This window comes from Cryptomeria japonica, unplaced genomic scaffold, assembly GCF_030272615.1.
Source record: "Cryptomeria japonica unplaced genomic scaffold, Sugi_1.0 HiC_scaffold_1315, whole genome shotgun sequence".
Classification (NCBI taxonomy): domain Eukaryota; kingdom Viridiplantae; phylum Streptophyta; class Pinopsida; order Cupressales; family Cupressaceae; genus Cryptomeria; species Cryptomeria japonica.
The window spans coordinates 1-12500 of record NW_026729818.1 but is presented as its reverse complement, the minus strand read 5'-3'; the positions used below and the strand labels follow the sequence as shown (position 1 = coordinate 12500).

Sequence of the window (12500 nt, the reverse complement as noted above, 5' to 3'; positions counted from 1 at the left end):
CCGCATAGGAATCGGGATGCGAGGCGAGGGATGCGGCGGGAAGGCCCCGACGGCTAAACGGAAGAGGCTGCAGGGCCGCCTCGGAATGGTCCAAGCATCGGATGCGATTGGGACGACTACCAGTGCCAACCCCTTATCCCGCGATGCGTCCGATACACAGATAGTTCCAAGGCGGCCGAGGAGCCTCACCGCATATCAATCGGGGTGCGAGGCGAGGGATGGGGCGGGAAGGCCCCAACGGCTAGACGGAAGAGGCTTCAGGGCCACCTCGGAATGGTCCAAGCATCGGACGCGCTTGGGGCGACTGCCAGTGCCAACCCCTTATCCCGCGATGCGTCCGATACACAGATGGTTCCAAGGCGGCCGAGGAGCCTCACCGCATAGCAATCGGGGGTGCGAGGCGAGGGATGGGGCGGGAAGGCCCCAACGGCTAGACGGAAGAGGCTTCAGGGCCGCCTAGGAATGGTCCAAGCATCGGACACGCTTGGGGCGACTACCAGTGACAGCCCCCTATCCCGCGATGCGTCCGATACGAAGATGGTTCCAAGGCGGCCGAGGAGCCTCACCGCATAGCAATCGGGGTGCGAGGTGGGGGATGCGGCGAGATGGCCCCAACGGCTAGACGGAAGAGGCCACAGGGCCGCGTCGGAATAGTCCAAGCATCGGACGCGCTTGGGGCGACTACCAGTGACAACCCCTTATCCCGCGATGCGTCCGATACGAAGATAGTTCCAAGGCGGCCGAGGAGCCTCACCGCATAGCAATCGGGGTGCGAGGTGGGGGATGCGGCGAGATGGCCCCAACGGCTAGACGGAAGAGGCTGCAGGGCCGCCTCGGAATAGTCCAAGCATCGGACGCGCTTGGGGCCACTACCAGTGACAACCCCTTATCCCGCGATGCGTCCGATACGAAGATAGTTCCAAGGCGGCCGAAGAGCCTCACCGCATAGCAATCGGGGTGCGAGGTGGGGGATGCGGCGAGATGGCCCCAACGGCTAGACGGAAGAGGCCACAGGGCCGCCTCGGAATAGTCCAAGCATCGGACGCGCTTGGGGCGACTACCAGTGACAACCCCTTATCCCGCGATGCGTCCGATACGAAGATAGTTCCCAGGCGGCCGAGGAGCCTCACCGCATAGCAATCGGGGTGCGAGGCGAGGGATGCGGCGAGATGGCCCCAAAGGCTAGACGGAAGAGGCTGCAGGGCTGCCTCGGAATAGTCCAAGCATCGGACGCGCTTGGGGCGACTACCACTGCCAACCCCTTATCCCGCGATGCGTCCGATACACAGATAGTTCCGAGGCGGCCGAGGAGGTGGGGGATGCAGCGAGATGGCCCCAACGGCTAGACGGAAGAGGCTGCAGGGCCGCCTCGGAATAGTCCAAGCATCGGACGCGCTTGGGGCGACTACCAGTGACAACCCCTTATCCCGCGATGCGTCCGATACACAGATAGTTCCGAGGCGGCCAAGGAGCCTCACCGCATAGCAATCGTGGTGCGAGGTGGGGGATGCGGCGAGATGGCCCCAACGGCTAGACGGAAGAGGCTGCAGGGCCGCCTCGGAATGGTCCAAGCATCGGATGCGCTTGGGGCGACTACCACTGCCAACCCCTTATCCCGCGATGCGTCCGATACACAGATAGTTCCAAGGCGGCCGAGGAGCCTCACAGCATAGCAATCAGGGTGCGAGGCGAGGGATGCGGCGAGAAAGCCCCAACGGCTAGAGGGAAGAGGCTTCAGGTCCGCCTCGGAATGGTCCAAGCATCGGACGCGCTTGGGGCGACTACCAGTGACAACCCCTTATCCCGCGACGCGTCCGATACACAGATAGTTCCAAGGCGGCCGAGGAGCCTCACCGCATAGCAATCGGGGTGCGAGGCGAGGGATGCGGCGAGAAGGACCCAACGGCTACACGGAAGAGGCTTCGGGGCCGCCTCGGAATGGTCCAAGCATCGGACGCGCTTGGGGCGACTACCAGTGACAACCCCTTATCCCGCGACGCGTCCGATACACAGATAGTTCCAAGGCGGCCGAGGAGCCTCACCGCATAGCAATCGGGGTGCGAGGCGAGGGATGCGGCGAGAAGGACCCAACGGCTACACGGAAGAGGCTTCGGGGCCGCCTCGGAATGGTCCAAGCATCGGACGCGCTTGGGGCGACTACCAGTGACAACCCCTTATCCCGCGACGCGTCCGATACACAGATAGTTCCAAGGCGGCCGAGGAGCCTCACCGCATAGCAATCGGGGTGCGAGGCGAGGGATGCGGCGAGAAGGACCCAACGGCTAGACGGAAGAGGCTTCGGGTCCGCCTCGGAATGGTCCAAGCATCGGACGCGCTTGGGGCGACTACCAGTGACAACCCCTTATCCCGCGACGCGTCCGATACACAGATAGTTCCAAGGCGGCCGAGGAGCCTCACCGCATAGCAATCGGGGTGCGAGGCGAGGGATGCGGCGAGAAGGACCCAACGGCTAGACGGAAGAGGCTTCGGGTCCGCCTCGGAATGGTCCAAGCATCGGACGCGCTTGGGGCGACTACCAGTGACAACCCCTTATCCCGCGACGCGTCCGATACACAGATAGTTCCAAGGCGGCCGAGGAGCCTCACCGCATAGCAATCGGGGTGCGAGGCGAGGGATGCGGCGAGAAGGACCCAACGGCTAGACGGAAGAGGCTTCGGGTCCGCCTCGGAATGGTCCAAGCATCGGACGCGCTTGGGGCGACTACCAGTGACAACCCCTTATCCCGCGACGCGTCCGATACACAGATAGTTCCGAGGCGGCCGAGGAGCCTCACCGCATAGCAATCGGGGTGCGAGGCGAAGGATGCGGCGAGAAGGACCCAACGGCTAGACGGAAGAGGCTTCGGGTCCGCCTCGGAATGGTCCAAGCATCGGACGCGCTTGGGGCGACTACCAGTGACAACCCCTTATCCCGCGACGCGTCCGATACACAGATAGTTCCAAGGCGGCCGAGGAGCCTCACCGCATAGCAATCGGGGTGCGAGGCGAGGGATGCGGCGAGAAGGACCCAACGGCTAGACGGAAGAGGCTTCAGGGCCGCCTCGGAATGGTCCAAGCATCGAACGCGCTTGGGGCGACTACCAGTGACAACCCCTTATCCCGCGACGCGTCCGATACACAGATAGTTCCGAGGCGGCCGAGGAGCCTCACCGCATAGCAATCGGGGTGCGAGGCGAGGGATGCGGCGAGAAGGACCCAACGGCTAGACGGAAGAGGCTTCAGGGCCGCCTCGGAATGGTCCAAGCATCGGACGCGCTTGGGGCGACTACCAGTGACAACCCCTTATCCCGCGACGCGTCCGATACACAGATAGTTCCGAGGCGGCCGAGGAGCCTCACCGCATAGCAATCGGGGTGCGAGGCGAGGGATGCGGCGAGAAGGACCCAACGGCTAGACGGAAGAGGCTTCAGGGCCGCCTCGGAATGGTCCAAGCATCGGACGCGCTTGGGGCGACTACCAGTGACAACCCCTTATCCCGCGACGCGTCCGATACACAGATAGTTCCGAGGCGGCCGAGGAGCCTCACCGCATAGCAATCGGGGTGCGAGGCGAGGGATGCGGCGAGAAGGACCCAACGGCTAGACGGAAGAGGCTTCAGGGCCGCCTCGGAATGGTCCAAGCATCGGACGCGCTTGGGGCGACTACCAGTGACAACCCCTTATCCCGCGACGCGTCCGATACACAGATAGTTCCGAGGCGGCCGAGGAGCCTCACCGCATAGCAATCGGGGTGCGAGGCGAGGGATGCGGCGAGAAGGACCCAACGGCTAGACGGAAGAGGCTTCAGGGCCGCCTCGGAATGGTCCAAGCATCGGACGCGCTTGGGGCGACTACCGTTGCCAACCCCTTATCCCGCGATGCGTCTGATACACAGATAGTTCCGAGGCGGCCGAGGAGCCTCACCGCATAGCAATCGGGTTGCGAGGCAGATTATTGGGAAGGGAACCCCCTGGGATGCGGCTCAAGCAGTGCCCAAAGGGACTGGAATGCGGAATCACATCGAGAGACCCAAATGCTATACGAGGGCTCAAATCGAATTATCGATTTGGCCACGACATGGACGCATCGGAACGACTACCTTTGCCGAACCACTCGCAATTGCATCCATACCGAAACCAATAGACATTTCCGTTAGAGCCCTCGCATAGCATTCGGGAATCTCGCATGCCCCTCTAAATCGACCAATGCTGGCGCTCAATGAAAATCCGAGCGCTACCACCGTTCGAGCGCCAGCATTGGTCGAGTTAGAGGGGCACGGGGGAGAATGCTCCAGTCAACACCTCCCCTATATAAGTTATTTGTCCGATTCTCGCACAACCGTAGTCTGCCTCGTCGAATCAAACAACGGTCCCAGATTCCGACTTCCGTTCCGTAGAGACCCAAAAGCTAGATGGAGGCTCGCAAGAAAGAGAGTCGGCGCATAGCAATCGGGTTTCTCGAACGTTTAGGGACCGAGCTCACTTGCGGATAGGGCAAAATCCGCCAAGCAACCCAAAAGCTAGACGGGGGCTCGAATCGAATCGCCTAGGCGGCCACAACAACGACGTGTTGGATCGACTACCAGTGCCAAACCATTCAGCAAGACTAGTCTGTGTCGAGGCCGGATAGAGATTCTCAGAGAGCGCCCGCATAGCATTTAGGAGACCTGCCGCGTCCCTCACACTCGACAAATGGTGGTGCACGTTTATAAATCCGAGCGATCCCAACCCTTTCAAGCACCAACATCGGTCGAGATAGAGGGGCACGGAGGGGGCTGCGTGAGACAACACAGTCCCCTATATAAGTTATTTGTCCGATTCTCACACATCCGAAGAATGGTCATCAAATCGGACAACAGCCCAAACTTCCGACTTCCGTCCCAGAAAGCCCAAGAGCTATCTAAAACGTTCATGGCCGGAACTCGATCGCGGCTATACCAGTCCGCCAAGCAACCCAAAAGCTAGACTGGAGCTCTAGTCGAATCACCTCTGTGGCCATTGCAAGGACGTGTTGGAGCGACTACCATTGCCGAACCATTCCGCAGGTCGAGTCCATACCAAGGCCGCATAGAGATTCACGATGAGCTCCTGCATAGCAATCAGGAGACTTGCCGTGTCCATCACAATCGATAAATCCTGGTGCAAGATTTTTGCATCCGAGCGCTCCAACCAGTCGAGCACCAGCATCAATCGACATAAACGGGCACGGGGGGAGGATGCTCGAGAACACTACCTCCCCTATATAAGTTATTTGTCCGATTCTCAAGCAGCCGAAGTCTGGTCATCGAATCGGGTCAAAGACCACAACTTCCGACTTTACCCACAATGCAAGTCATCGAATCGAACATCGGCCCCCGAGTCGGACTCCATGCGTATGTCAGGTCATCGGACCCAAATTCCGCCTTCCTACGCATGGCGGGCCATCAATATCAACTCGGTCATCGGACCCAAACTCCGCCTTTTTGCGTATGGCACGCCTTCAAATCGGTCATCGGACCCAAATTCCGCCTTCCTGTGCATGGCGGGCCATCAACATCAACTCGGTCATCGGACCCAAATTCCGCCTTTCTGCGCATGGCACGCCATCAACTCGGTCATCGGACCCAAATTCCGCCTTCCTGCGCATGGCAGGTCATCGGACACAAATTCAGACCTCGCCAATATGCCTACGTATCGAATCGGTCATCGGACCCAACTTCCGACTTCATCCATACTGTAGGGTCTTTGAGGTTGGCGCGGTGCGCTCAACCCAGGGAGTCGACCCATCGAAGCATACACCTCCCCTATATAAGCTATTTGTCCGATTCCCACACCTGTGTAGTTTGCACCTCTGACCAGGACATCGACCCCAACTTCCGAACTCGACTGCAACGACGGCACCAGCGCCTTGGTGCGCACCTTGCGACGCACAGTCCCAACATTCGCCTTCCTGCACATGGCAGGTCATCGGACCCAAATTCCGACCTCGCGAGTATGCCTACATATCGAATCGGTCATCGGACCCAACTTCCGACTTCATCCATACCGTAGGGTCTTTGAGGTTGGCGCGGTGCGCTCAACCCGGGGAGTCGACCCAACGAAGCATACACCTCCCCTATATAAGCTATTTGTCCGATTCCCACACCTGTGTAGTTTGCACCTCCGATCAAGACATCGACCCCAACTTCCGAACTCGCCTCCAACGACCGAACCAGCGCCTTGGTGCGCACCTTGCAACGCACAGTGCCAACATTCGCCTTCCTGCACGTGGCAGGTCATCGGACCCAAATTCCGACCTCGCGAGTATGCCTACATATCGAATCGGTCATCGGACCCAACTTCCGACTTCATCCATACCGTAGGGTCTTTGAGGTTGGCGCGGTGCGCTCAACCCGGGGAGTCGACCCAACGAAGCATACACCTCCCCTATATAAGCTATTTGTCCGATTCCCACACCTGTGTAGCTTGCACCTCCGATCAGGACATCGACCCCAACTTCCGAACTCGACTAAAAAGACCGCACCAGCGCCTTGGTGTGCACCTTGCAACGCACAGTGTCAACATTCGCCTTCCTGCACATGGCAGGTCATCGGACCCAAATTCCGACCTCATGAGCATACCTACTAATCGAATCGGTCATCGGACCCAACTTCCGACTTCATCCATACCGTAGGGTCTTTGAGGTTGGCGCGGTGCGCTCAACCTGGGGAGTCGACCCATCGAAGCATACACCTCCCCTATATAAGCTATTTGTCCGATTCCGACACCTGTGTAGTTTGCACCTCCGCTCAGGACATCGACCCCAACTTCCGAACTCGCCTGCAACGACCGAACCAGCGCCTTGGTGCGCACCAAAAGTGCGCACTTTTGGAGGGCACTTTTGTGCGCTCCAAAGGTGCGCACTTTTGGAGGGCACTTTTCTGCGCTCCAAAGGTGCGCACTTTTGGAGGGCACTTTTTGGAGGGCACTTTTCTGCGCTCCAAAGGTGCGCACTTTTGGAGGGCACTTTTTGGAGGGCACTTTTCTGCGCTCCAAAGGTGCGCACTTTTGGAGGGCACTTTTTGGAGGGCACTTTTCTGCGCTCCAAAGGTGCGCACTTTTGGAGGGCACTTTTTGGAGGGCACTTTTCTGCGCTCCAAAGGTGCGCACTTTTGGAGGGCACTTTTTGGAGGGCACTTTTCTGCGCTCCAAAGGTGCGCACTTTTGGAGGGCACTTTTTGGAGGGCACTTTTCTGCGCTCCAAAGGTGCGCACTTTTGGAGGGCACTTTTTGGAGGGCACTTTTCTGCGCTCCAAAGGTGCGCACTTTTGGAGGGCACTTTTTGGAGGGCACTTTTCTGCGCTCCAAAGGTGCGCACTTTTGGAGGGCACTTTTTGGAGGGCACTTTTCTGCGCTCCAAAGGTGCGCACTTTTGGAGGGCACTTTTGTGCACTCCAAAGGTGCGCACTTTTGGAGGGCACTTTTCCTGTGCTCCAAAGGTGCACACCTAGGTGAGCACCTTCGACCACACCTTGTAGCACACCAAACTCTGACTTTCGACTTCATCCGCAATGCAGGGTCTTTGAGGTTGGCGCAATGCGCACAACCAGGGGAGTCGACCCATCAAACCCAACACCTCCCCTATATAAGCTATTTGTCTGATTCTCATACATGCGTAGCCTGCAGGAGCAATTAGGACATCGACCCCAACTTTCGGCTTCTAAACGAAAACAAGGTCTTTGAGGTTGGTGTAATGCGAACAACTAGGGGAGTCAACCCATCAAACCCAACACCTCCCCTATATAAGCTATTTGTCTGATTCTCATACATGTGTAGTCTACAGGAGCAATTAGGACATCGACCCCAACTTTTGACTTCTTAACGAAAACAAGGTCTTTGAGGTTGACGTAATGCGCACAACCAGGGGAGTCGACCCATCAAACCCAACACCTCCCCTATATAAGCTATTTGTCCGATTCTCATACATGTGTAGCCTGCAGGAGCCATTAGGACATTGACCCCAACTTTTGACTTCTTAACGAAAACAAGGTCTTTGAGGTTGGCGTAATGCGCACAACCAAGGGAGTTGACCCATCAAACCCAACACCTCCCCTATATAAGCTATTTGTCTGATTCTCATACATGTGTAGCCTGCAACAACGATTAGGACATCCACCCCAACTTCTGAATTCGTCTGCGTTGACCGCACCAAAGGTGCACGCCTTGGTGCTCACCAAAATCCGACTTCCGACTTCTTCTGCTATGCGGGGTCTTTGAGGTTGGCGCAGTGCGCACAACCAGGGGAGTCAACCCACCGAATGCAACACCTCCCCTATATAAGCTATTTGTCTGATTCTCATACATGCGTAGACTGCAGCAATGATTAGGACATCCACCCCAACTTTTGACTTCTTAAACAAGACAGGGTCTTTGAAGTTGGTGCAGTGCACACAACCAGGGGAGTCGACCCATCAAACGCAACACCTCCCCTATATAAAGCTATTTGTCCGATTCTCATACGTGTAGTCTGCAGCAGCGATTAGGACATCGACCCCAACTTCCGAATTCGTTTGCATTGACCGCACCAAAGGTGCACGCCTTGGTGTGCACCCTGGAGTGCACTTTGGTGCTCACCTCGGTGCACACTTTGGTGTGCACCTCGGTGTGCACCAAAGGTGCGCACCTTGGAGCGCACCAAAGGTGTACACTTTGGAGCGCACCACATAGGGTCTTTGAGAGGTTGGCGCAGTGCGCACACCAAGGTGGGTGTTGAGGTGCGTGCCGAGGTGGGTGGGTGCTAGGGTGCGCTCCATGGTGGGTGCCAGGGTGGGTGCGTGCTAGGGTGGATTCCAAAGAGGGTCATAGGGTGGGTGCCAAGGTGGGTTGGTGATATAGTGGGTTCAAAGGTGGGTACTAGGGTGGGTTCCAAGGTGGGTCACAAGTTGGGTGCCAGGATGCGTGGGTGTTAGGTTGGGTGCCAAGGTGGGCTCCTGCGTGGGTGGGTGCTAGGGTGGGTTTCAAGGTGGACGCGAGGGCGGGTGCCAAGGTGGGTAACAAGTTGGGTGTTAGGATGGGTGAGTGCTAGAGTGGGTGCCAAGGTGGGTGGGTGCTAAGGTGGATGCCAAGGTGGTTCACAGGGTGGGTGGGTTCTAGGGTGAGTTCCAAGGTGGGTCACAGGTTCAGTGCTAGGGTGGGTGTCAAGGCGGGTGTCGAGGTGCCTGGGTGCTAGGGTGTGGATGCCAATGTGGGTCATAGGGTGGGTACTAGGGTGGGCTGCAATGTGGGTGCCAAGGTGGGTAACATGCTCGGTGGGTTCTAAATTGGGTGCCAGGGTGGGTGTGCACCCACCTTGCCCGAGGTGGGTGCCAAGGTGCCAGTGTGGGTGGGTGCTAAGGTGGATGCCAAGGTGGGTGAGAAGGTGGGTGATAGGTTGAGTGGTAGGATGGGTGGGTGCCAAGATGGGTCACAGGGTGGGTGCAAGGGTGGGTAGGTGCTAGGGTTGGTGTCAGGGTGGGTGGGTGCTAGGTTGGGTTCCAAGGTGGGTGCGAGGGTGAGTGTCAAGGTGGGTCACAGGTTAGGTGCTAGGATGGGTGAGTGCTAGGGTGCAAAGGTGCCAGGGTGGGTGCTAGGATGGGTCGATGCTAGGGTGAGTGGCAAGGTGGGTCCACAAGTGTCAAGGTGGGTGCCGAGGTGGGTGCCAAGTCGGCGACTGCTATGGTGGATGCCAAGGTGGGTCACGGGGTGGGTGCCAAGTTGCTAGGTTGGGTTCCAAGGTGGGTGCCAACGTGGGTGCTAGGGTGCGTGGGTTAAAGGGTGTGTCACAACGTGGGTGCCAGGATGGGTGCGCACCCACACTGGCCAAGACGGGTGCGGGTGCAAGGTTGGGTTCCAAGCCCGGTCACAGGCTGGGTGCTAGGATGGGTGGGTGCCAAGGTGGGCACCAGGGTGGGTGCACCCACCCTGGCCAAGGTGGGTCACGGGGTGGGTCCTAGGGTGGGTAACGGGGTGGGTACTAAGGTGCGTGCCAAGGTGGGTCATAGGGTGGGTGCCAAGGTGGGCACCAGGGTGGGTGTGCACCAACCCTAGCCAGGGTAGGTCACGGGGTGGTTGTCGGGGTGGGCGTCAAGGAGCCAAGGTGGGTGGCAAGTAGCCAAGTTGCGTGCCAAGGTGGGTGTCGGGGTGGGTGCCAAGGATCCAAGGTGGGTGCCAAGGAACCAAGGTGGGTGTCTGGGTGGGTGCCGAGGTGGGAGCCAGGGTGGGTCCCAAGGTGAGTGCAAAGGTGGGTGCCAGGGTCAAGGTGAGTGCCAATGTGGGTTCCAAGGTGCCAGGGTCAGGGTGAGTGCCAATGTGGGTTCAAAGGTGCTAAGTTGGGTGCGAGGTTGGGTGCGAGGGTGGGTGGGTGCCAAGGTGTGCTAGGTGGAAGCCCGGGTGGGTCGGCATCCCATGGGTGTCGAGTTGGGTGCCTGATGGGTGCTTCTTGTCAAGTTTTAGTCGTCGGGACTCATTTCGAGCCTTAGAGGTCGTTTCTTGTCCGGTTGCCCTGTCTTCGACCTGGGAACCCAATTTTGGTCCTCGGGTCCCATTTTTTTTTGTCTCGCATCCCACTTTTGGCCTGTGGCCTTTTCGGGGTCGATTCTCGTTTTGGGCATCAGAGCATGTTTCTTCTCCTAAAACCCAATATTTGTTTATTAAGTCTCGGAACACATTTTTGTTCTCGTGGACCCATCATGGGTCTTGGAACGCATTTGTGGTCCTTGGGTCCCATTTTGCATCCCGAAACTTGTGTTTTGGTGCTTGATCCCTATTTTGGGTGCCCACCTTGCACCAAGTGCGCACCCGGGGCAAACCGAGCGCCTTGGTGCACCGGGGCAAGATCGAGCGTGCACCCGAGGCGCCCCGAACATGCACCAAGGTGCACTCGGCCCACATGTGAGCGCAGGTCGTTGCGCCCGAGGTGGTGTGTGGGCACCGCGTTGCAGACGGGACACTGCACGCACACGACGCCCCCTCCAGGTGCACGCACGTAGGCCGGGCCGGGTGCACACCCGACGCCCTAGCAAGGTGCGCGCACCCGGGCAGGGCTCACACTTGGCGAACGGGGCGCACTTCGCGAGGGAGGGTGTGCACCTCGACGGGGGTGGGTGGCCGGGGTGGATTCGCACGTGGGTCGCGGTTTGCTAAGTACACACTGCGACAAGCTCATAACGGGTGCGATCATACCAGCATTAGTGCACCGGATCCCATCAGAACTCCGCAGTTAAGCGCGCTTGGGCCGGAGTAGTACTGGGATGGGTGACCTCCCGGGAAGTCCCGGTGTTGCACCCTTTTTTAGTTTTTCGCCGGGCGTCGCAATGCTATTTGAATAAACCTTTTGCCCGTTTGCGTTCTCGTCGGGGCCGGGCCGGGCCGGGGTGCGCTGCCCGCACTACCGCGCGCGCGGGGGCGACACCGAGCGCGCACCCGAGGCGCCCCGAGCACACAGGCCACGGTGCAACCCGGGCGTTGTGCGCGCACCCCGGTGCGCCCGAGGTGCTGCGCGCGCACCCAGGTGAAATCGGTGTGCACCTCGGCCAGTGCGCGCTCGGTCGAGTCGCGCACGTTGGCCAAGGTGCACGGTGATGTTTCTTACTCTAAGGTTCCGCACCAGACGCCCGGGACAGGTGAGCGAAGCTGGGCGGGGCCGGGTGCGCGGCCGGGGCAGGTGCACGCAGCTGGAGAGAGCTTTGGAGCACACTTCGGAGCGCACCAATGATGCGCTCCATTCAAAAGTTTCCTGAAAAGGCAAAAAAAGTTGAGATTATAGAATTTCCCACTTGAGAGATTGTAAAAAAAAAAAATTTAAAATGAAGGAAACGCGGGTGCCAAGGTGTGCGCAGCCCAGCCAAGGTGTGCGCACCAAGGCGCCCACCCTGGCGAAGGTGCACGCAAGGTGCGCACCCGAGGCAAACCGGACAATTAACCCAACTTTCGACTTCGCGCGCACCTTGGAGCGCACTTCGGAGCGCTCCTTGGTGCGCACCAATCTTGGGCACCTCGGAGTGCACCATGGCGCCCACCAAGGTGCGCACCCGGGGCAAACCGAGCTCCGACTTCGTGCGCACCTTGGAGCGCACGAAAGGTGCGCACCATGGCGCCCACCAAGGTGCGCAGCCCAGCCAAGGCGTGCGCATCAAGGTGCGCACCCTGGCGAAGGTGCGCACCCGGGGCAAACCGAGCTCCGACTTCGTGCGCACCTTGGAGCGCACAAAAGGTGCGCAACCCAGCCAAGGTGTGCGCACCCCGGTCAAACCGAGCTCCGAATCGTGCGCACCAGAGGTGCACGCCATCGTGCGCACCTTGGAGCACACTTCGGAGCCCTCCTTGGTGCGCGCCGATGTTGCGCACCTCGGAGCGCACCCGGGGAAAACAATGCAATTAACCCGACTTTCGACTTCGTGGGCACCTCGGAGCGCTCTCGGGTTCGCACCTCGGAGCACACCGAGGTGCGCACCTTTGATGCGCTGCCTTCACCAATTTCCAGAAAAGGCAAGAAAACATTGAGAAGG

The 12500-nt window shown here is 59.0% G+C and overlaps 1 non-coding gene across 1 annotated transcript; it reads left to right on the top strand.

Annotated features, from left to right (window-relative positions):
• Positions 1-11161: 11161 nt before the first annotated feature.
• On the top strand, positions 11162-11280 carry LOC131873249 (5S ribosomal RNA). The gene has a single exon (XR_009371241.1). It is a non-coding gene; the product is annotated as a 5S ribosomal RNA (ribosomal RNA).
• Positions 11281-12500: the final 1220 nt, after the last annotated feature.